At 44.5% G+C, this 23,061-nt stretch overlaps 1 pseudogene; it reads right to left on the bottom strand.

The window, feature by feature from the left end:
* LOC111955605 (sodium- and chloride-dependent GABA transporter 1-like) lies at positions 1-19,624 on the bottom strand (annotated as a pseudogene).
* Between the last annotated feature and the right edge of the window lie 3,437 nt (positions 19,625-23,061).

Below are 23,061 nucleotides of genomic sequence, written 5' to 3'. Positions count from 1 at the left end.
TAAAATATTGACAAAGTCACATTCCTTTATTAAGTGTTGTGCTTTTCAGAAGTATATTCAATGGACATTGCGAGCATATAGACATGGAATGGCCCAGATGGAATCGTAGCCATGACCATGTCATTGCAAACCCTATGCTCTAGCAGATGGGTCACACAGGAGCCTACATGTCCCCACGGTCTTTCTCTTCACGTAGAGGACTGACCTCAGAGAGACTGTACAGAGACTTAACATGGTCCTGGTGTTGGTCTTCATTGACAGGCACATTACAGACCTCCTCCAGGGTGATCCTGGGAGTCACCGACGCCTTCAGCCTCTACACCAGGAGAGAGGAATACATTCATATGTCTGTCCATCAACACATCCATCCATCCATTCATCCATCCATGTCATGGATTACTGTGCATTCACATACAAACCTTACCGCTAAGCAGGTGCCTTTCCTTCCAAGAAGCTCATGCATGGCCCCAAGAGGGATCCAGCCAACGGACAGAAAGGTGATGATCCATGCAACACCTTCAGCCCATGCTGGGTACAGATATGTCTTCCCGTAAAGAAGTGGGCTGTGCTGGACCATGGCAGTGACCAATATGGCCTGCAGGTAGTAAAGATTGGTTAGGAAAAGAGTTTACTTTTCAAGGTAAAAAATAATAGCCTTACAGCTGCAGTAGGGTCGGACAGGCTTCCCATGTAGACTAAGACACCACGGATTCTGTTTTTCATCCCTGGATTGAGGTACGTTTTCCTAGCCATATTTGGCGCCGGATTCACGGTGTCTTAATCTAGACAGCCTGTCCGACCCTAGTGCAGCTGTAAGCAAGCAGGTCGGATCTTCTGGCTAGGGGAAAAATAGCTAAGGTTGAATACATACATTTTTGTTAACAAATATCTTAATCCTAAAGAAAAGTCCACCATAAAAGGTAAGAGACGTACATGTGCAAAATACAGAACCGGGAAACACGGTTAAACTCGCAATACAATGCAGCGTGATTTGTATGTATTTATTTAGAGGGTAGATCAGCTTTAATATTGCAGATATATTATGGCTTCTATCAATATAATTGTCTGCATCATTTCCAATCGGCAGGTACCCTAGTGGTTAGAGCGTTGGACTAGTAGCTGAAAGGTTACAAGATTGAATCCCCGAACTGACAAGGTAGAAATCTGTTGTTCCGCCCCTGAACAAGGCAATTAACCCACTGTTCCTAGGCCGTCATTGAAAATAAGAATTTGTTCTTAACTGACTTGCCTAGTTAAATAAATATATAACCCAATATATTCATTTTTTGTAAATATACACTACCGGTCAATAGTTTTAGAACACCTAATCATTCAAGGCTTTTTCTTTTCTACGTTGTAGAATAATAGTGAAGACATCAAAACTATGAAATAACATGTAGTAACCAAAAAAGTCTAAACATGTAGTAACCAAAAAAGTCTAAACAAATCTAAATATATGTCACGTTCCTGACCTGTTTTCTTTTGTCATGTATTTGTTTTAGTTGGTCAGGGCGTGAGTTGGGTGGGTTGGTCTAGGTTTGATTTTCTATGTTGGGATTTTGTGTTCGGGCGCTTGGGTCCTATGCATTCTCAATCAGAGACAGCTGTGAATTGTTGTCCCTGATTGAGAATCATACTTGGGCAGCTGGGTTTCACCTGTGTTTTGTGGGTGTTTGTCCTGTGTCAGTGTTTGGGCCACACAGGACTGTTTCGGGTAGATCACGTTTATTGGTTTTTGATTTTGTAGTGTTTGTTGTTTTTCCATTAAATAATGAATACTTACCAATCCCATCTTGGTCCGATCCATGCTCCTCCTCGTCTGAGGAGGAGAACGACTACGACAGCCGTTACAGAAACACCCACCATAACAGGACCAAGCGGATTGGAGAAGGAAGGCAAGAACAACAGCAGTGGGAAAGAGGAGGTGGACTTGGGAGGGAATCCTAGACGGTAAAGGACCCTGGGCAGAGCCAGTGGAGTGTCGCCGCCCCAAAGCGGAGCTGGAGGCAGCGAAACGGAGAGGAGGTTTTTGAGGGCGAAAGCAAGGCAGAGCGGCTGGAAGCCCGAGAGGCTCACCCAAAAATGTCTTGGGGGGGGGATAAAGGGGAGTGTGGCGAAGCCGGTTGGATACCCGAGCCAACTCCCCGGGCTTACCGTGGAGTGAGAGGGCGTCGTACTGGTCAGACACCGTGTTATGCGTGGAGCGCACGTGTCCCCAGTACGCGTGCTTAGCCCAGTGCGGGCTATTCCACCTTGCCGCACTGGGGGCTAGGGTGGGCATCGAGCCGGGTGCCATGAAGCCGCCCAACATATCTGGCCTCCAGTACGTCTCCTCGGGCCGGCGTACTGGCACCAGCCTTCAGTGTCACGGGCATAGGCACGCATCCGACCTACATGGTAAGGTGCTTGCGTGTCCGCACGGTCGCCTGCATAGCCCAGTGCGGGCTATTCCACCTCGCCGCACTGGCAGGGCTACGGGACGCACCTTCAACCTGGTAAGGTTGGGAGGCTCGGTGCTCAAGAGCGCGTGTCCTCCTTCACGGTCCGGTATCCGGCGCACCTTCCCGCCCCAGCCAGTACCTCCAGTTCTCAGCACCCCGCACTCGCTTATGGTGCGTGGCCCCAGCCCATACACCAGTGCCTACACCCACACAGCTTCCAGTGCGTCTCCAGAGCCCTGTTCCTCCTCACGCAGCTTCTCCCTGTGGTGCGTGTCTCCAGCCCAAGTACCACCAGTTCGCACCACGCACCAAGCCCCTGTGCGTCTCCAGAGCCTGTACGCACTTGTCGCTTCTCCCCGCACTCGCCCTAGTGCTGCCGCTCCACCCCGCGCTGCGCGTACCTCCAGTTCCGGTACCACGCACCAGGCCTATAGTGCGCATCGAGAGTCCAGTGTGCCCTGTTCCTGCTCCCTGCACTAGCCTTGAGGTGCGTGTCTCCAGTCCGGTACCACCAGTTCCGCACCACGCACCAGGCCTACTGTGCGCCTCAGCAGGTCAAGTCCGCCGTCTGCCCAACGGCGCCTGAACTGCCCGTCTGCCCAACGGCGCCTGAACTGCCCGTCTGCCCAACGGCGCCTGAACTGCCCGTCTGCCAACGCTCGTCTGAATTCTGTCCTGCCAAGCGCCGCATGAACTGCCCGTCTGTATTGAGCCTTCAAAGCCGCCGCCAGCCATGAGCAGCCAGATCCGTCAGCCAGCCATGAGCAGCCAGATCCGTCAGCCAGCCATGAGCCGTCCAGCCAGGATCCGCCAGAGCCGTCCAGCCAGGATCCGCCAGAGCCGTCCAGCCAGGATCCGCCAGAGCTGTCCAGCCAGGATCCGCCAGAGCCGTCATCCAGCCAGGAATCCGCCAGAGCCAGCCAGCCAGACGCCAGCCAGCCAGGATCCGCCAGAGCCAGCCAGCCAGGATACGCCATCCAGCCAGGATCCGTCCCTCAGTCCGGAGCTGCCCCGTTATCCTGGTGCTGCCCCTTATCCTGGTGCTGTCCCCTTATCCTGGTGCTGCCCTATCTCTGGTGCTGCCCCTTAGTCAGGTGCTACCCCCTCAGTCAGGTGTACCCCTCAGTCAGGTCTACCTCTCATTTCAGGTGCTACCCTCGGTCAGGTGCTACCCCTCAGTCAGGTGCTACCCTCAGTCTTACTGCCCTTTGGAATAGTGGGATTGACATGGAGGGTGAATATTGGGAGGAGGCCACGGAAGCGGGGGTTGACTATGGTGGGGTGGGGACACGACGACCAGCGCCAGAGCCGCCACCGTGGACAGACGCCCACCCAGACCCTCCCTAGACTTTGTGCTGGTGCGCCCGGAGTTCGCACCTTAAGGGGGGGTTCTGTCACGTTCCTGAACCTGTTTCCTTTGTGCATGTATTTTGTTTTAGTTGGTCAGGGCGTGAGTGGGGGGGTTGGTCTAGGTTGATTTTCTATGTTGGATTTTGTGTTTCGGCCTGGTATGATTCTCAATCAGAGACAGCTGTGAATCGTTGTCCCTATTGAGAATCATCTACTTAGGCAGCCTGGTTTTCACTGTGTTTTGTGGGTGTTTTGTTCCTGTGTCAGTGTTTGGCGCACACAGGACTGTTTCGGGTTAGTCACGTTTATTGGTTTTTGTATTTTGTAGTGTTTGTTTGTTTTTCCATTAAATAATGAATACTTACCAATCCGCATCTTGGTCCGATCCATCGCTCCTCCTCGTCTGAGGAGGAGAACGACTACGACAGCCGTTACAGAAACACCCACCATAACAGGACCAAGCGGATTGGAGAAGGAAGGCAAGAACAACAGCAGTGGGGAAAAGAGGAATGGACTTGGGAGGAAATCCTAGACGGTAAAGGACCCTGGGCAGAGCCAGTGGAGTGTCGCCGCCCCAAAGCGGAGCTGGAGGCAGCGAAAGCGGAGAGGAGGTTTTATGAGGCGAAAGCAAGGCAGAGCGGCTGGAAGCCCGAGAGGCTCACCCAAAAATGTCTTGGGGGGGGGATAAAGGGGAGTGTGGCGAAGCCGGGTTGGTTTATTGGTTTTTGTATTTTGTAGTGTTTGTTGTTTTTCCATTAAATAATGAATACTTACCAATCCGCATCTTGGTCCGATCCATGCTCCTCCTCGTCTGAGGAGGAGAACGACTACGACAGCCGTTACAATATATTTTATATTTGAGATTCTTCAAATAGCCAGCCTTTGCCTTGATGACAGCTTTGCACACTTTTGGCATTCTCTCAACCAGCTGCCCGGGATAAGCAACAAGCTCTCACAGTCTCAGAAAAGAGAGCGTTTATCCATGTTTTCCAAACGTCAAACTTCAAAGTTAAGGGTTAAGTTTAGGCACTCATTCTGAATGGTTAAGGTAAGTGTTAAGGTTTGAGATAGGGGTTAAAACAAAACAACATTAAACCAGTGTCCACAAATGAGATCGAACACACAACCTTCTGATCCAGAGTCATGGGATTACGACCATCTGCCACCCCCTTCCACAACCCAAGCCTACTTGCTGGTATTAGCGCTCACTGTTGTCCCTAATGTTCGGTTTTCATGGCATTTCCCGACGTCTTCAAGACATGGATAGATGTCAGATTTCGACATCAAACTTGAACGACCTCCCTAGGATAAGGGCCATGTCACCCACTGCACTGGGTTAGTGCATGAATGAGGATCTTTAACTAGACTCACCACGATCAACAGCGGAGAGACCACCAACCAGCAGGCCTTAAAGAAGACGTTTGGAGGCTTTCCCAGAATCCTTTTCACCATGATAGAGAGCCGCCATACTCCTACAAATCAGCAGGAAGTGTAAAACATTTAAGCAATGATCAGAATGATATTGGCTAAGGTCATTACTTGTTGTATATGAAATCAATCTTTGAAAGAAAGGTCACATGACGTTTCCATTGGGGACATGTTCAGAAAATACTTCACAAATCTTCTTTGGAAGCAAGAGGACTTGTTTTGGAGAGAAAAATCGATGAATAATGTCAAACATACTACAGGTCATTATTATTCATGGTCAGATGAAGCAAACATATTCATTCATTGTGGAAAAGAGCACCATATAAGCTCTCATTGGAGCACTTACCAAATATCCAGCTTAGAGCAACGACTTCAAATAAAGAAGTGAACATCAGTGTTATGCCAACAGAATAGTCTAACAGCTGGAAGATGTAGACCCCGCCCTGTAAAGACCAAGACCCAAGGGCACAATAGGTTATTTGTTTGAAAAGGATAATGGCACCAAGGTTACACCTCTTGAAACCAGATACACACACGCAACAACACACACACACACAACACCACCACACACACCACACACACACACACCACACACACACACACACACCCACCACACACACACCACCACACACACACACACCACACCACACACACACACCACACACACACACACACACACCACAAACATACAAACAGAAATACAAACACACACTCACCCGAGTAATGCAGGGAAGGCCAATCAGAAGGTCAAGAAGCAGAGTAATAGGGTCACCAGCTCTTTATAGTTCAGCATGAGGAGAATCTTTGGGCCAAAGCTGTCCATAATGAAAGTCCTCATGACCTCCACAAGGGCAAACTATACAGACAAACACACATTCAACTATACAGACAAAACACATTAAACTTTACAGACAAAACACACAAACTATACAGACAAAACACATTCAACTATACAGACAAAACACACAAACTCATACAACAAAAACACACATTCTATAAAGACAAAACACACATTAAACTATAAAGACAAAACACACATTAAATGTAAAAAAAACACACAAACTATACGAACAAAAACACATACAACATACAGACAAAACACATTCAATATACAGACAAAACACACATTAAACTATACAGACAAACATACAAACTATACAGACAAAACAGACAAACTATACAGACAAAACACACAAAACTATTACAGACAAAACACACAAAACTATACAGACAAAACACACATTAAACTATACAGACAAAAACACAAAACTATACAGACAAACACAACAAACTATACAACAATCTAATAAAACAAAAAACACACCGTGAAACTATACAGACAAAACATACATTAAACTATAAAGACAAGACACACAGTAAACTATACTGGCTATGTGTGGTGTGTGGTGTGTGTGTGTGTGTGGTTGTGTGGGGGTGGTGTGTGGCTCTGTGTGTTTCTGTGCTGCTACACCTGACTATCCAGGCCGAGACACATCAGCATGAGAGAAAGAGGAAGGCCCAGAGCTGGGAGACAGGCATGGTGCTGAAGATCTCTGGTAAACCACAAATGCCAAACCAGGCCCTGGATCAAACACACACACACACACACACACACACACACACACACATCAGCACACACACACACACACACACACACCACACACACACACACAACACACACACACACACACACACACACACACACACACACACACACACACACACACAATACACAACATAGTGTCTGTCACTGTGTCTATAACCATGACACGTTCTGTGTTTTCAGTACCTGACAGGTACAGTTCTAGTGTGACAGTTCAGGCAACAACACATTCTAGGCCAGGTATGGCGGTTGCATCATTAAATTACTTCACACTACATCTTGACTGGCTGCATCACCGCTTGGTATGGCAACTGCTCAGCATCCGACTGTAAGGCACAACAGAGGGTAGTGCGTACGGCCCATCACTGGGGCCAAGCTTCCTACCATCCAGGACCTCTATGCCGGCAGTGTCAGAGGAAGGCTCTAAAAATGGTCAAAGACTCCTGCCACTCAAGTCACAGTCTGTTCTCTCTGCTACTGCATGGCAAGCAGTACCGGAGCGCCAGGTCTGGATCCAAAAGGCTCCTGAACAGCTTCCAACCCAAAGTCATAAGACTGCAAAACAATTAATTAAATGGCGACCCAGACTTTCTGCTTTTCACACCTCACATACATGTACATAGTAATTCAATCAATCAATCACCTAACCAAACCCAATTATTATCTTGAAGACGGCGCCGGAGAAGATGGCTGATATTTTACATGCTCCTAACTGATTGTGTTCTTACGTTAGTTTTTTTGCCTTGTTAGTAACTTATTTTTTTAAACTTATTTTGAACATAATGTTGCTGCTATTGTCTCTTATGACCTAAAATAACTTCTGGACATCAGAACAGCGATTACTCACCACCAACTGGCAGAAGCTTTTTTTTCCTATAACGAGTCCTACGATCCCGACGTGAACGACATTCTGCTTTCCCGGGAACAGGCCGAAAACCCTGTCATTTGCGTGAAGAGACGACGGAGAAAAAGAGGCCCGAGTAAACCCCCCCTGCCTTCCGTTCTACTAGCTAACGTGCAATCATTGGAAAATAAAATCGACGACCTACGAGGAAGATTAAACTACCAACGGGACATTAAAAACTGTAATATCTTATGATTCACGGAGTCGTGGCTGAACGACGACATTATCAACATACAGCTGGCTGGTTATACGATGTAGCGGCAGGATAGAACAGCGGCGTCTGGTAATACAAGGGGCGGCGGACTATGTATTTTTGTAAATAATAGCTGGTGCACGATATCTAAGGAAGTCTCGAGGTTTTGTTTGCCTGAGGTAGAGTATCTCATGATAAGCTGTAGACCACACTATCTACCTAGAGAGTTTTCAAATGTATTTTTCGTAGCTGTCTACATATCCCACAGACCGATGCTGGCACTGAGACCGCACTCAATGACCTGTATTCTGCCATAAGCAAATAGGAAAACACTCACCCAGAGGCGGCGCTCCTAGTGGCCAGGGACTTTAATGTAAGGAAACTTAAATCTGTTTTACCAAATTTCTATCAGCATGTTAAATGTGCAACCAGAGGACAAAAAACTCTGGACCACCTTTACTCCACACACAGAGACATGTACAAAGCTCTCCCTCGCCCTCCATTTGGCTATTCTGACCATAATTCTATCCTCCTGATTCCTGCTGACAAGCACAAATTAAAGCAGGAAGCACCAGTGACTCAGTCAATAAAAAAGTGGTCAGATGAAGCAGATGCTATGCTACAGGACTGTTTTGCTAGCACAGACTGGAATATGTCTGGGATTCTTCCTATGGCATTGAGGAGTACACCACATCAGTCATTGTCAGTGCATCGATGACGTCATCCCCACAGTGACCGTACGTACATACCCCAACCAGAACCCATGGATTACAGGCAACATCCGCATCGAGCTAAAGGGTAGAGCTGCCACTTTCAAGGAGCGGGACTCTTATAAGAAATCCCGCTATGCCCTTTGACGAACCATCAAACAGGCAAAGTGTCAATACAGGACTAAGATCGAATCGTACTACACCTGCTCTGACGCTCGTTGGATGTGGCAGGGCTTGCAAACCATTACAGACTACAAAGGGAAGCACAGCCGAGAGCTGCCCAGTGACACGAGCCTACCAGATGAGCTAAACTACTTCTATGCTCACTTCGAGGCAAATAACACTAAAACATGCATGAGAGCACCAGCTGTTCCGGACAACTGTGTGATCACGCTCTCCGCAGCCGATGTGATTAAGACCTTTAAACAGGTCAACATTCACAAGGCCGCAGGGCCAGATGGATTACCAGGACGTGTACTCTGAGCATGCGCTGACCAACTGGCAAGTGTCTTCACTGACATTTTCAACCTCTCCCTTTCCGGGTCTGTAATACCAACATGTTTTAAGGAAACCCTGTGCTGTGCCCAAGAACACTAAGATAACCTACCTAAATGACTACCGACCCGTAGCACTCACGTCTGTAGCCATGAAGTGCTTTGAAAGGGTGGTCATTGCTCACATCAACACCATTACCCCAGAAACCCTACACAACTGGATCCTGGACTTCCTGACGGGCCGCCCCCAGGTGGTAAGGGTAAGTAACAACACATCCGCCACGCTGATCCTCAACAAAGGGGCCCCTCAGGGGTGTGCGCTCAGCCCCCTCCTGTACTCCCTGTTCACTCATGACTGCACGGCCAGGCACGACTCCAACACCATCATTAAGTATACCAATGACACAACAGTGGTAGGCCTGATCACTGACAACGACGAGACAGCCTATAGGGAGGAGGTCAGAGACCTGGCTGTGTGGTGCCAGGACAACAACCTCTCCCTCAACATTATCAAGACAAAGGAGATGATTGTGGACTACAGGAAGAGGAGGCCTGACCACTCCCCCATTCTCATGGGGGGGGCTGTAGTGGAGCAGGTTGAGAGCTTCAAGTTCCTTGGTGTCCACATCACCAACAAACGAACATGGTCCAAGCACACCAAGACAGTCATGAAGAGGGCACGACAAAACATATTCCCTCGCAGGAGACTGAAAAGATTTGGCATGGGTCCTCAGATCCTCAAAAGGTTCTACAGCTGCACCATCGAGAGCATCCTGACGGGTTGCATCACTGTCTGGTATGGCAACTGCTCGGCCTCCGACCGCAAGGCACTGTGGAGGGTAGTGCGTACTGCCCAGTACATCACTGGGGCCAAGCCTCCTGCCATCCAGGACCTCTATATCAGGCGGTGTCAGAGGAAGGCCCTAAAATAATTCCAGCCACCCTAGTCATAGACTGTTCTCTCTGCTACCTCACGGCAAGCGGTACCGGAGCGCCAAATCTAGGTCCAAGAGGCTTCTAAACAGCTTCTAGCCCCAAGCGAGTAGACTCCTGAACATCTAATCAAATGGCTACCCAGACAATTTGCATTGTCCCCCCACACTATTTTCCACCGCTGCTACTCTCTGTTATTATCTATGCATAGGAACTTCAATAACTCTACCTACATGTACACTACCGTTCAAAAGTTTGGGGTCACTTAGAAATGGCCTTGTTTTTGAAAGAAAAGCACAGTGAAGAGTCAACTCCGGGATGCTGGCCTTCTAGGCAGAGTTGCAAAGAAAAAGCCATATATCAGACTAGCCAATAAAAAGAAAAGATTAAGATGGGCAAAAGAACAGAGACACTGGACAGAGGAACTCTGCCTAGAAGGCCAGCATCCCGGAGTTGCCTCTTCGCTGTTGACATTGAGACTGGTGTTTTGCGGGTAGAATTTAATGAAGCTGCCAGTTGAGGACTTGTGAGATGTCTGTTTCTCAAACTAGACACTCTAATGTACTTGTTCTACTCCGTTTCTTGGCAATTTCTCACATGTAATAGCCTTCATTTCTCAGATCAAGAATAGACTGATGAGTTTCAGAAGAAAGGTCTTTGTTTCTGGCCATTTTGAGCCTGTAATCGAACCCACAAATGCCAGTGCTCCAGATACTCAACTAGTCTAAAGAAGGTCAATTTTATTGCTTCTTTAATCAGCACAAGAGTTTTCAGCTGTGCTAACATAATTGCAAAAGGGTTTTCTAATCATCAATTAGCCTTTAGCCTAAAATGATAAACTTGGATTAGCTAACGCAACGTGCCATTGGAACACAGGAGTGATGATTGCTGATAATGGGCCTCTGTACGCCTATGTAGATATTCCATTAAAAATCAGCCGTTTCCAGCTACAATGGTCATTTACAACATAAAAAATGTCTACACTGTATTTCTGACCAATTTTATGTTATTTTAATGAAGAAAAAAAATATATATATTTCAAAAACAAGGACATTTCTAAGTGACCCCAAACTTGTGAATGTTAGTGTACATATTACCTCAATTATCTCGACTAACCGGTGCCCCCGCACATTGACTCTGTACCGGTACCCTGTATATAGTCTCGCTATTGTTATTTTACTGCTGCTCTTTAACTACTTTTATTTCTTATTGTTATTCATATTTTTTCAACCTCATTGTTGGTTAGGGGCTTGTAAGTATAGAACCTGTTCATTCTTATTATTCTTATTTGCCTTCTGCTGCCACCTGTAGGACCAAACCTATAAAAGCTACCAACAACAAAACAACTTTGAAACGTCCAGGCTGAACGTCTGCAGTTTGCTTAAAAAAATTACATTATTTTCCAATTGTTTCATTATGAATAGAACTATTATTTGTTTGTTCCGTTCAACTGTTCCGACCAGCAAAATAAAATTCTGTCAAAGATTTTCAGCTGGCATGCAGACACTGGAAGAAGTTTCTGATTGACAGAGGGACGGCTTTGATGTACAACAGCTAAAATTTCTCAGAATGTAAATTAAAGTTTTAACCAGTTCTCACGCTTTTAAGATAACAGTTCTGTTTCCGGAACAGTATAGATCAGTTGTGTTCCCGCTTCCGATTCTGTTCATTGAAAATGTTTTTTTTTCTTCTGGTTTTCTGTTCTGTTCCCTGAACTGGTTCCAACCCCTGGATACTACTAATACTTTTCACCCTACAACCACATTTTCATCAATTCCAAAGAATTCCATTGGCCTTAGACTTGAATGGGAAAGATTCCAGTCGTAACTAGTCTTCCCACCGTTGCAGCTCGAAACGCCATTCAAACTTTAAAACGTGCAGACCAGTCTGGAATAGATTGCTTGTATACAACTTTTTGATACCATCTATACAATTTGTACTTTTTGGCCACTGCTCTTGAACCGTTAAAGCTACCAACACCAAAACAACTTTAAAACGTGCAGGCTGACACTGGTGCTTGAAAAACATACTTTTTTACACTACAAACATATTTGCATAAATCCCAATGCATTTCAATGGCCATAAACTGGAATGGGAAAAACCCTATTACTATCATTACTACTGCTGTCTCTACCACTACTGCTACTATTTCAAAACCAGAAATACTCCAAGACTACCAAGCACATCACATTTACTTCAGACTAGCAGGCACACCACATTTACTTCAGACTAGCAACACACCACATTTACTTCAAGACTAGCAGGCACACCACATTTACTTCAGACTAGCAGGCACACCACATTTACTTCAGACTAGCAACACACCACATTTACTTCAAGACTAGCAACACACCACATTTACTTCAAGACTAGCAGGCACACCACATTTACTTCAAGACTAGCAACACACCACATTTAACTTCAAGAACTAGCAACACACCACATTTACTTCAGACTAGCAAACACACCACATTTACTTCAGACTAGCAACACACCACATTTACTTCAGACAGCAACACATCACATTTACTTAAGACTAGCAAGCAGACTAGCAAGCACACCACATTTACTTCAAGACTTGCAACACACCACATTCTACTTCAAGACTAGCAACACACCACATTTACTTCAAGACTAGCAACACACCACATTTACTTCAGACTAGCAACACACCACATTTACTTCAGACTAGCAAGCACACCATATTTACTTCAGACTAGCAAGCACACCACATTTACTTCAGACTAGCAACACACCACATTTACTTCAGACTAGCAAGCACACCATATTTACTTCAGACTAGCAACACATCACATTTACTTAAGACTAGCAAACAGACTAGCAGGCACACCACATTTACTTCAGACTAGCAAGCACACCACATTTACTTCACAAAATTTCATTTTCTAGATACTATTTCTATTGGATTACGTCAAGGAATACTTTGTGATAATTCAGTATAATTTGTTGTTCATTTAAAGTGGGACAAGTTCTCTTTAGCATCTACATTCAGTTTTCACAATCTGTACATAACCCCTGTTTAGCTCTGGTCAAGGGTGTTACATGAGGCTTGCTGATGCTGAGCATTCTTCAACAAAACAAGCAAAAGGACAATATAGGAATAAGGGGGAATCATACTACACAGGCTCCGACTCCCTCCACATGTGGCAGGGGCTACAGTCCATTACGGATTACAAAGGAAGACCCAGCCATGATCTGCCCAACGATGCCTCTCTACCAGATGAACTCAATGCATTTTATGCACGCTTCGACAATAACAACACCGTGCCGGGTGTGAGGGCCCCACCAACCCAGAGGACTTGGTGATCTCTGTCTCTGAGGCCGACGTGAGTAAGGTCTTTAATCAGGTAAACACTCGCAAGACGGTATTCCAGTATTCCAGGCATATTCACTGTCATTTTCAACCTCTCCTTGTCCCAGTCTGTAATCCTCACGTCTTTAACTGACCACCATTATTCCTCTTCCAAATAACTTTAACACCGTACCCAAACCAGACGCGCGCGTGCGCCATCGTGGCCAAGTTGATTTTGTCCCCCCACACCAAACGCGATCACGACACGCAGGTTGAAATATCAAAACAAACTCTGAACCAATTATATTAATTTGGGGACAGGTCGAAAAGCATGAAATATTTATGGCAATTTAGCTAGCTAGCTTGCAGTTGCTAGCTAATTTGTTCTATTTAGCTAGCTTGCTGTTGCTAGATAATGTCACGCCCTGGACTTAGTTATCTTAGTTTTCTTTATTATTTTAGTTTGGTCAGGGTGTGACATGGGGGATGTTTGTGTGTTTTTTGTCTAGTCTAGGGTGTTTGTATTGTATAGGGGGTTTTGTAGAGTTCATGGGGTTGTGTTCAGTGTAGGTGTTTATGTAAGTCTATGGTTGCCTGGATTGGTTCTCAATCAGAGACAGCTGTCTATCGTTGTCTCTGATTGGGAGCCATATTTAAGGCAGCCATAGGCATTAGGTAGGTTCTGGGTAATTGTCTATGTGTAGTGCTTAGTGTCAGCACTATTGGTTTATATAGCTTCACGTTTGTTGTTTTGTTAGTTTGTAAAAGTGTTTGTTTCGTCTTCATTATAAAGAGAAGATGTATCATTATCACGCTGCGCCTTGGTCCTCTCTTTCACCTAACAATGATCGTGACAGATAATTTGTCCTGTGATATAAAAGTTGACTTGTTATTTTACCTGAAATGCACAAGGTCCTCTACTCCGACATTTAATCCACACATAAAATGGTCAACCGAATCGTTTCTAGTCATCTCTCCTCTTTCCAGGCTTTTTCTTCTTTGGACTTTATATGGTGATTAGCATCTAACTTTCATAGTATTACCACGACGACCGACGAACCGTCTTTCAATCACCAACGTGGTATAACCAATGAGAGATGGCATGTGGGTATCTGCTTCTATAAACCAATGAGGAGATGGGAGAGACAGGACTTGCACAGCGTTCAGCGTCACAAATAGAACTGACTTCTATTTTAGCGCTTGGCAACGCAGACGCTCGTTGGCGTGCGCAAGTAGTGTGGGTGCAACAATTGAATAACAAGTATGTGTGCAATTATATTGCATCTCTTGGGCACGCAACGCATGCTGTGTGGTCAGCATGTAAGGCTTCATTCCACAATGACTACTGTCCTGTAGCAGTCACATCTGTAATCATGAAGTGGTTTGAAAGGCTGGTTATGGCACACACCCTAGACCCACTCCAATTTGCATACCACCCCAACAGATACATAGACGATGCAAACTCAATTGCACTCCACACTGCCCTCACCCACCTAGATAAGAGGAATACCTATGTGAGAATGCTGTTCATTGATTACAGCTCAGCGTTCAACAACATTGTCCCCTCCAAGCTCGTCATCAAGTTTAGGGCCCTGGGACTAAACACCAACCTCTGCAACTGGATCCTGGACTTCCTGACAGGCCGAACCCAGGTGCGTGAGGGTAGGGAACATCACCTCAGCCCCCTCCTGTAATCCCTGTTCACCCACGACTGCGTGGCCATGCACGACTCCAACACCATCATCAAGTTTGCTGACGACACGCCGGTGGTAGGCCTGATCACCAACAATGAGACAGCCTACAGGGCGGAGGTCAGTGACCTGGCAGTGTGCTGCCAGGATCACAAACTCTCCTTCAACCTCAGTAAAACCAAGGAGCTGATCATGGATTACCGGACACGAGGGGGCGAGCATGCCCCCATCCACATCGACGAGGCTGCAGTGGAGCGGGTCGAGAGCTTCAAGTTCCTCTGTGTCCAAATCACTAGGGATTTAACATGGTCCACACGCAGGCGGACAGTCGTAAAAAGGGTGCGACAGCGCCTCTTACCCCTCAGGAGGTTGAAAAGGTTTGGTACGGGCCCTCAAATCCTCAAACATTTCTACAGCTGCACCATTGAGAGCACCTTGACCAGCTGAACCACTGCTTGGTATGGCATCCGCACCGCTCTCGATCGCATGGCGCTACAGAGGGTGGTGCAGACTGCCCAGCTCCCTGCCATCCAGGTCTTCTATATCAGGCGGTGTGAAAGGTCCGTAAAATTATTAAAGACTCCAGCCACCCAAGCCATAGGCCATTTTCTCTACTTCTGCACAACAAGTGGTACCGGTGCATCAAGTCTGACATCAACAGGCCCCTGAACAACTTCTATCCCCAAGCCAAATAAATAGCTAACAAAATGGCTACACAGACTATCTGAGTTGACCCTTTTGTTTATTTTTATTCTTGCGCTGTCTCTATGCACACTCACAGGACTCTATACACTCACTCACACACACTGACTCTCCAACACACACACACACACACCACACACACACACACACACACACACAATTAATTTGCTCACACATAACACGCACACACATTTAAACAGACTCTACACAAATGCACACACACACTCACATACATTCATCATAGACGTTGCTGCTACTCTGTTAATCATATATCCTATATCCCTCTATCACTCCAGTATCCCTACACATTGTAAATATGGTATTAGAACTGACCCTGTATGTAGCTTCTTACTTTCTCGTGAACTTCTTATTTCTCGTGTGTTTTTGTTTTACCTTGTTCTTTTTAGTAATACATTGTTATTGATTACTAGTTGGGATTGTTGGGATTGTTGGGATTAGAGCTAGCAAGCAAGGCATTTCACTGTACTTGTGTACGTGACATTAAAACTTGAAAAAGATGCCTGTTGAAAAAGGCTCAGCATCAGCAAACCACATGTAATGTACTTGACTGGAGCTAAGTCCTCCCGAACAGTACCTCCAACAGTCAGTAACGCCCTGGACCAGAGCTAAGTCCCCCTGAACAGTACTCCCAACCAGGCAAGTAACGCCCTGGACCCTAGAGCTAAATCCTCCGAACAACCTCCAACATCAGTAAACGCCCTGGACCAGAGCGTAAGTCCCCCTGAACAGTAACCTCCAACAGCAGAACGCCCCTGGACAAGAGCTAAGTCCTCCCGAACAGTACCCCAACAAGTCAGGTAAACGCCCTGACCAGAGCTAAGTCCCCTGAACAGTACCTCCAACAGCAGTAAAGCCCTGGACACTAGAGCTAAGTCCCCAGAACAGATCCTCCAACAGTCCAGTAACGCCTGGACTAGAGCTAAGTCCCCTGAAACAGTACCTCCAACAGGCAGTAACGCCCTGGCACAGAGCTAAGTCCTCCCGAACAGTACCTCCAACAGTCAGTAAGCCCTGGACCAGAGCTAAGTCCTCTTCCTGAACAGTACCTTCCAACAGTCCGAGTAACGCCTGGACCAGAGCTAAGTCCTCCGCGAACAGTACCTCCAACAGTCCAGTAAACGCCCTGGACCAGAGCTAAGTCCTCCTCGAACAGTTACCTCCAACAAGCCAGTAAACGCCCTGGACCAGAGCTAAGTCCTCCTGAACAGTACCTCAACAGTCAGTAACGCCCTGGACCAGAGCTAAGTCTCCTGGACAGTACCTCCAACAGCTCAGTAACGCCCTGGACCAGAGCTAAGTCCTCCTGAACAGTACCTCCAACAGCCAGTAACGCCCTGGACCAGAGCTAAGTCCTCCTGAACAGTACCTCCAACAGCCAGTTGCTCCACTTGGAGGTGGCGCACATGTGCCATGTAGCCGATGCCAGAGAACATGACGAAGCCAGCAAAAATACTGGTGGCAGAGTTCGCCAAAGTGACAATCATTGCATCCCTGCCGCACACAAAAGATAATGATGAGTTCATTGTTTACGTTTATGAAGTAATTTTTAAAACATAATTCCGATGAAATCCATAGTTGTGTAGAAGTCCAACACTAGCACCACACCAGGAGGCAGTCAGTTTGTATGGGGCCAAATACTGTATATCTGTGTGTTTGTTAGCAATGGCAGTGCAATGTGCAAAATGTCACACGTTAAAAAAAGAGTGCTTTCTGCAGGCTACCTGAGGATGTTATTGTTGAGCTTGTTGTGGCTGGCCATAGACAGTAAGCAGCCAAATCCAACGCCTATTGAGTAGAAGATCTGAGCAGTAGCATCAATCCATACCTGTCAAAAAGATCACCTTATTGTCCATTAACTTGCAGAGAATGGACATTTGTCTTTATGCTTATGCCCCCTGAGACACACACACATTGGAAGCAATGGGCCAGCCCCAGTGCAGTGCCCCAGGAGCTAGTTGTATCAACAGTATAAAGAAGCAAACGCTTGACAGTTACTTTTTTACAATAGGAGCTGGTTAAACATTGTTTTCTCTAGACAAATAAAAACACCACTGCCTGGAAGCATGAAACAATGAGCGGGCATTCCTGAGGTCAAACGGTCCTCTAACACTTCCCACATAATGACTCAAGCATGGGTAGATACAGTGTTATAGACTGACAAAGTAATTATTTTATGGGAGCAAGACCTGCAAACTGACTAAGAAAATCAGTGTAGGGAAACCTAACCAAGATCATCACAACGTGTCTATGTCATTAATTCAAGAATAAGATCACTTCTTCAAGTCGAAGTCAAGTCAAAGTTTATAAGTGCTTTGACCCACTCACGTGTATCTCTCCCAGTTTGTTCCATTTGGGTGTCAGGAAGAACAGGATGCCATCCAGGGCTCCTGGTAGTCGGACATTGTTGAACAGAAGAGCCAGAAGGACCACATATGGAAACAGTGCTGTGAAGTACACCACCTGTGGATGGACGCGTGCACACACACACACACACACACACACACACACACACACACACACACACACACACACACACACACACACACACACACACACACACACACACACACACAACACAACACACACACAACACACAATGTTGAGTTGTGTGGAGTGATTCGAGTGTCACACCGCAATAGTTCTCCCCGACACTCATCATTAGTAGAGCAGAATCACTTTGATGAAGTGCTCTGTTGGGTATCTAATGTCTTTAACAATAGTCAGGAGGGATGGACAACTTTGCCAGTGGATCTGATCCCCTTGAAGACACAGAAGAATAGGATGACCCAGATCAGCAGGAGAATTCCGACCAGCTCCCATCGCAGGTGGCCCACAGTCTCAATCCCCTCAGTGATTTCCAGGAGCCTATGGCTAAGCACACACAGTATTTAAGTGTAATGATGCTACATGCTTGGTGAATAAAAACAACTAGGGAGATGTCTGTGTTGTGAATTTGGTTAAACCAACATCACAGCTTGAAGTAACATTGAATGAGAACGGTTAAAATGTTACTGTAACATGTAAACCTACTCAAAGAATTGTTTAGTGGCGGACTGCAGGTGGGTGGTGGTGTTTTCCATGAAGCTGGAACAGTTCTCTGGAATGTTCCAGGTGGCATTACAGAGCTGCCATGGTAACGGGGCTGTGAAGGAGTGGAAGAGGTAGTACAGAACCCAGGTCAGGACTGTGTTGTTGTAGGAGGCCACGATGAAGGACAGCATCACCATAGCCACACCCACACCTGGAGATCAACAACAACAAACATGGAATAAACATAGCATAGGTTTAAGGTAAAATAAAATGAAAAATGATACAGGCTCTCGTATTCTGTTACTTGTGGTCTCTCTTGATATAAAACTGACTTCATAATACTGGTCAATTATATCTTGTAATGTATGATCTTCCCTTTTTTGAGGCAAAAGTTATCCCACCTTTCATTAGAGGACAGATGTTGATGAACGCCTCAACAGGTCCTTTTTTTGTGTACTGCCCCACTGTAAACTCCATGAACACCAGTGGGATGGCACACAGACACATCATGGTAAGATAGGGAACGAGGAATGCACCTGGGGAGAGGAGATGGTAATTAGATGTAGAAATCAATGATAAAACATTTAATCTAATAATAGTCTATTAAAACTAGTATAAGAGCTCCAAGGTAATGTTGTACCCCAAAGCATACTTTTCCATGAACTGACCTCCACCACCGCTGAAGCAGACATATGGAAAGCGCCAGACATTTCCAATTCCGACTGCATAGCCTACTGAAGAAAGGATGAACTCTGCACGATTGGCCCATGTCTCTCTTTCTCTTGGTAGTCTGTCCATCGTCTGAGAAAGGTTTGACCCCAACAACCAACAGAGACTCCTCTCCACAGATTTATAATATTTTAATCTTTCGCCAAAAATGTATGATTTACAGGAAAATGTGTTGGAAAGGGGAGAGGGATGTCTTCCATTTTCTGTGAGAAAAAAAAATTATAACAAAAAAATGAATGATTTACAGAAGATTAACTGGCGGCTACAGAATACAAATGTGGCCATGCCTAGAATGGTCATTCATAGATTGATTCTGATTTTGATGTTGTCACAAAATGTTGAAGTTGTCTCATGACTACATGCTCTAAGTCATGCCTTGTGTTTGTGTTGGGACAGACTGTAAGTTCAAGTTTAACAGACTGTTTACACTCCAACTGGACTGACCCAAGGAGTTTGCCTACCTTCTATGCAAATGTGTAAACCGGCTAAAACAAACTGGAGTGAAAACACATAGTACATGGATATATGAATTAGAATCATCTCTATAAACATTTCAAGCTCAAGGGCTTAGTCTTCTCAACAACGTGCAATCACTGTACGTCATCGGAATATACCGTACATTACAGACTTTAATCCTGATGAAAGTTTAGGTAATACAAAAATATCACCAATACAATATGACGAGATTCAGACACTTAGTACTGCAAGGCACTTAGAGAGATGAAATATGAGAATCCTGAACTCCGTTCCAAATGGCACACTATTCCCTACATAATGCACTACTTTTGACTATGACCCCATGGGCCCTGGTCAAAAGTAGTGCATTATAAAGGAAATAGGGCGCCATTTGGATTGCAAACTGGGTTATTTCTCCCCTCTTTTCGCTTTCTGTCTGGCGTTACGTTAAGCAGAGTCCTATTGACAGTGACTTATTAAATGTTATGTGCTTCAAACGCATCCGTCTCGCTCCCCGGACACCCTGTACTCGTCCTGGTCTGACCAGGTAAAAACAACATCCTGGTGGTTAATCATAGAGAATGAGAGAAGCGAAGGGTTTCCCCCCGTATCTCTGCCGTTATTAATGAAAGAAGCACAGGTGGCTGCAGAGTTTAGTTTAATAGAAAAGAGAGAGGAAGGTTCCTCTCCTGTTTTATAGTCATAATGTTTACAGTCCTGTTTCATAGCCATAATGTGTACAGTCCTGTTTCATAGCCATAATGTTTACAGTCCTGTTTCATAGCCATAATGTTTACAGTCCTGTTTCATAGCCATAATGTTTACAGTCTGTTTCATAGCATAATGTTTACAGTTGTTTTCATAGCATAATGTTTACAGTCTGTTTCATAGCATAATGTTTAAGTCCTGTTTCATAGCCATAATGTTTTACAGTCCTGTTTTATAGTCATAATGTTTAAGTCCTGTTTTAAGCCATAATGTTTCGTCTGTTTCATAGCCATAATGTTTACAGTTTGTTTCATAGCCATACATGTTTACAGTCTGTTTCATAGCCATAATGTTTACTGTCCTGTTTCATAGCCTATAATGTTTTACAGTCTGTTTCATAGTCATAATTTGTTTACTGTCTGTTTCATAGCCATAATGTTTCTGTCCTGTTTATTAAGTCATTAATGTTTACAGTCTGTTTTCATAGCATAATGTTTCATGTCCTGTTTCATAGCCATATATGTTTAAGTCTGTTTATAGCCATAATGTTTTAAGTCCTGTTGTTCATAGTTTAATGTTACAGTCCTGTTTATAGCATAATGTTACAGTCCTTTGTTTCATAGCCATAATGTTTTAGTCTGTTATAGCATAATGTTTACAGTCCTGTTTCATAGCATAATGTTTAAGTCTGTTTATAGCATAATGTTTTACTGGTCTGTTTCATAGCCATAATGTTTACAGTCCTGTTTCATAGCATAATGTTACAGTCCTGTTTCATAGCCATAATGTTTACAGTCCTGTTTCATAGCCATAATGTTTACTGTCCTGTTTATAGCATAATGTTTTACAGTCGTGTTTCATGTCATAATGTTTACAGTCCTGTTTCATAGTCTAATGTTTACAGTCCTGTTTATAGCATAATGTTTCCTGTTCCTGTTTCATAGCGATAATGTTTCTGTCCTGTTTCATAGCCATAATGTTTACGTCCTGTTTTCTAGAATAATGTTATACAGTCTGTTTCAAAGCCATAACGTTTAAGTCCTGTTTATAGTATATGTTTCAGTCTGTTTCATGTCATAATGTTTACATGTCCTGTTTCATAGTCATAATGTTTACAGTCCTGTTTCATAGCCATAATGTTTACTGTCCTGTTTCATAGCATAATGTTTCCTGTCCTGTTTTTATGCATATGTTTACAGTCCCGTTTATAAGCCATATGTTTAAGTCCGTTTCATAGCCTAATGTTTCTGTTGTTTCATAGTCATACTGTTTACAATCCTGTTTTATAGCATAATTGTTTACAGTTCTGTTTGTAGCCATAATGTTTATAGTCTGTTTTGTTTAGCCATAATGTTTACTGTTGTTTCATAAGCCATAATGTTTACTGTCCTTGTTATAGCCATAATGTTTACTGTCTGTTTCATAGCCATAATGTTTACTGTCCTGTTTTCATAGCCATAATGTTTTGTCTGTTTCATAGCCATAATGTTCAGTCCTGTTTCATAGCATAATGTTTACAGTCTGTTTCATAGCCATAATGTTTACAGTCCTGTTTCATAGCCATAATGTTTACAGTCCTGTTTTAGCTATGTTTACAGTCCTGTTTCATAGCCAAATGTTTCTTTCATGTTCCTGTTTCATAGCTAATGTTTCATGTTGTTTATAGTCATATTGTTTACATCATGTTTTAGCTAATGTTTACAGTCCTGTTTTATAGCATAATGTTTACAGTCCTGTTTCATAGCTATATGTCGATTGTCCTGTTTCATAGTCATAATGTTTACAGTTGTTTCATAGCATAATGTTTACAGTCCTGTTTTATAGCCATAATGTTTACAGTCTGTTCATAGCCATAATGTTTACAGTCTGTTTCATAGCCATAATGTTTCTTCCTGTTTTCATAGTCATACTGTTTACAATCCTGTTTTATGTGCCATAATGTTTACAGTCCTGTTTTGTAGCAATAATTGTTTACGGTCCTTGTTTTTAGTCATGTTGTTTACGTCCTGTTTTGTAGCCTAGTGTTATAACAGTCTGTTTGTCATGTTTACATAGCCATATGTTATACAGTCCTGTTTTGTAGCCATAAGTTTTAACAGTCCTGTTTTGTAGCCATAATGTTTACAGTCTGTTTTGTGTCATGTCATGTTGTTTACAGTCCTGTTTTGTAGCCATAGTGTTTACAGTCCTGTTTAATAGCCATAATGTTTACAGTCCTGTTTTGTAGGCCATAATGTTTACAGTCCTGTTTTATAAGCACTTATGTTGTACAGTCTGTTTCATAGCCATCAATGGTTTAAGTCTTGTTTTGTAGCCATATGTATGTCCTGTTTATAGTCCATATGTTTTAAGTTA

This window comes from Salvelinus sp. IW2-2015, linkage group LG31 (genome assembly GCF_002910315.2).
Source record: "Salvelinus sp. IW2-2015 linkage group LG31, ASM291031v2, whole genome shotgun sequence".
Classification (NCBI taxonomy): domain Eukaryota; kingdom Metazoa; phylum Chordata; class Actinopteri; order Salmoniformes; family Salmonidae; genus Salvelinus; species Salvelinus sp. IW2-2015.
Note: the sequence above shows the minus strand (reverse complement) of the source record. Positions and strands in the feature narration are given on the sequence as shown.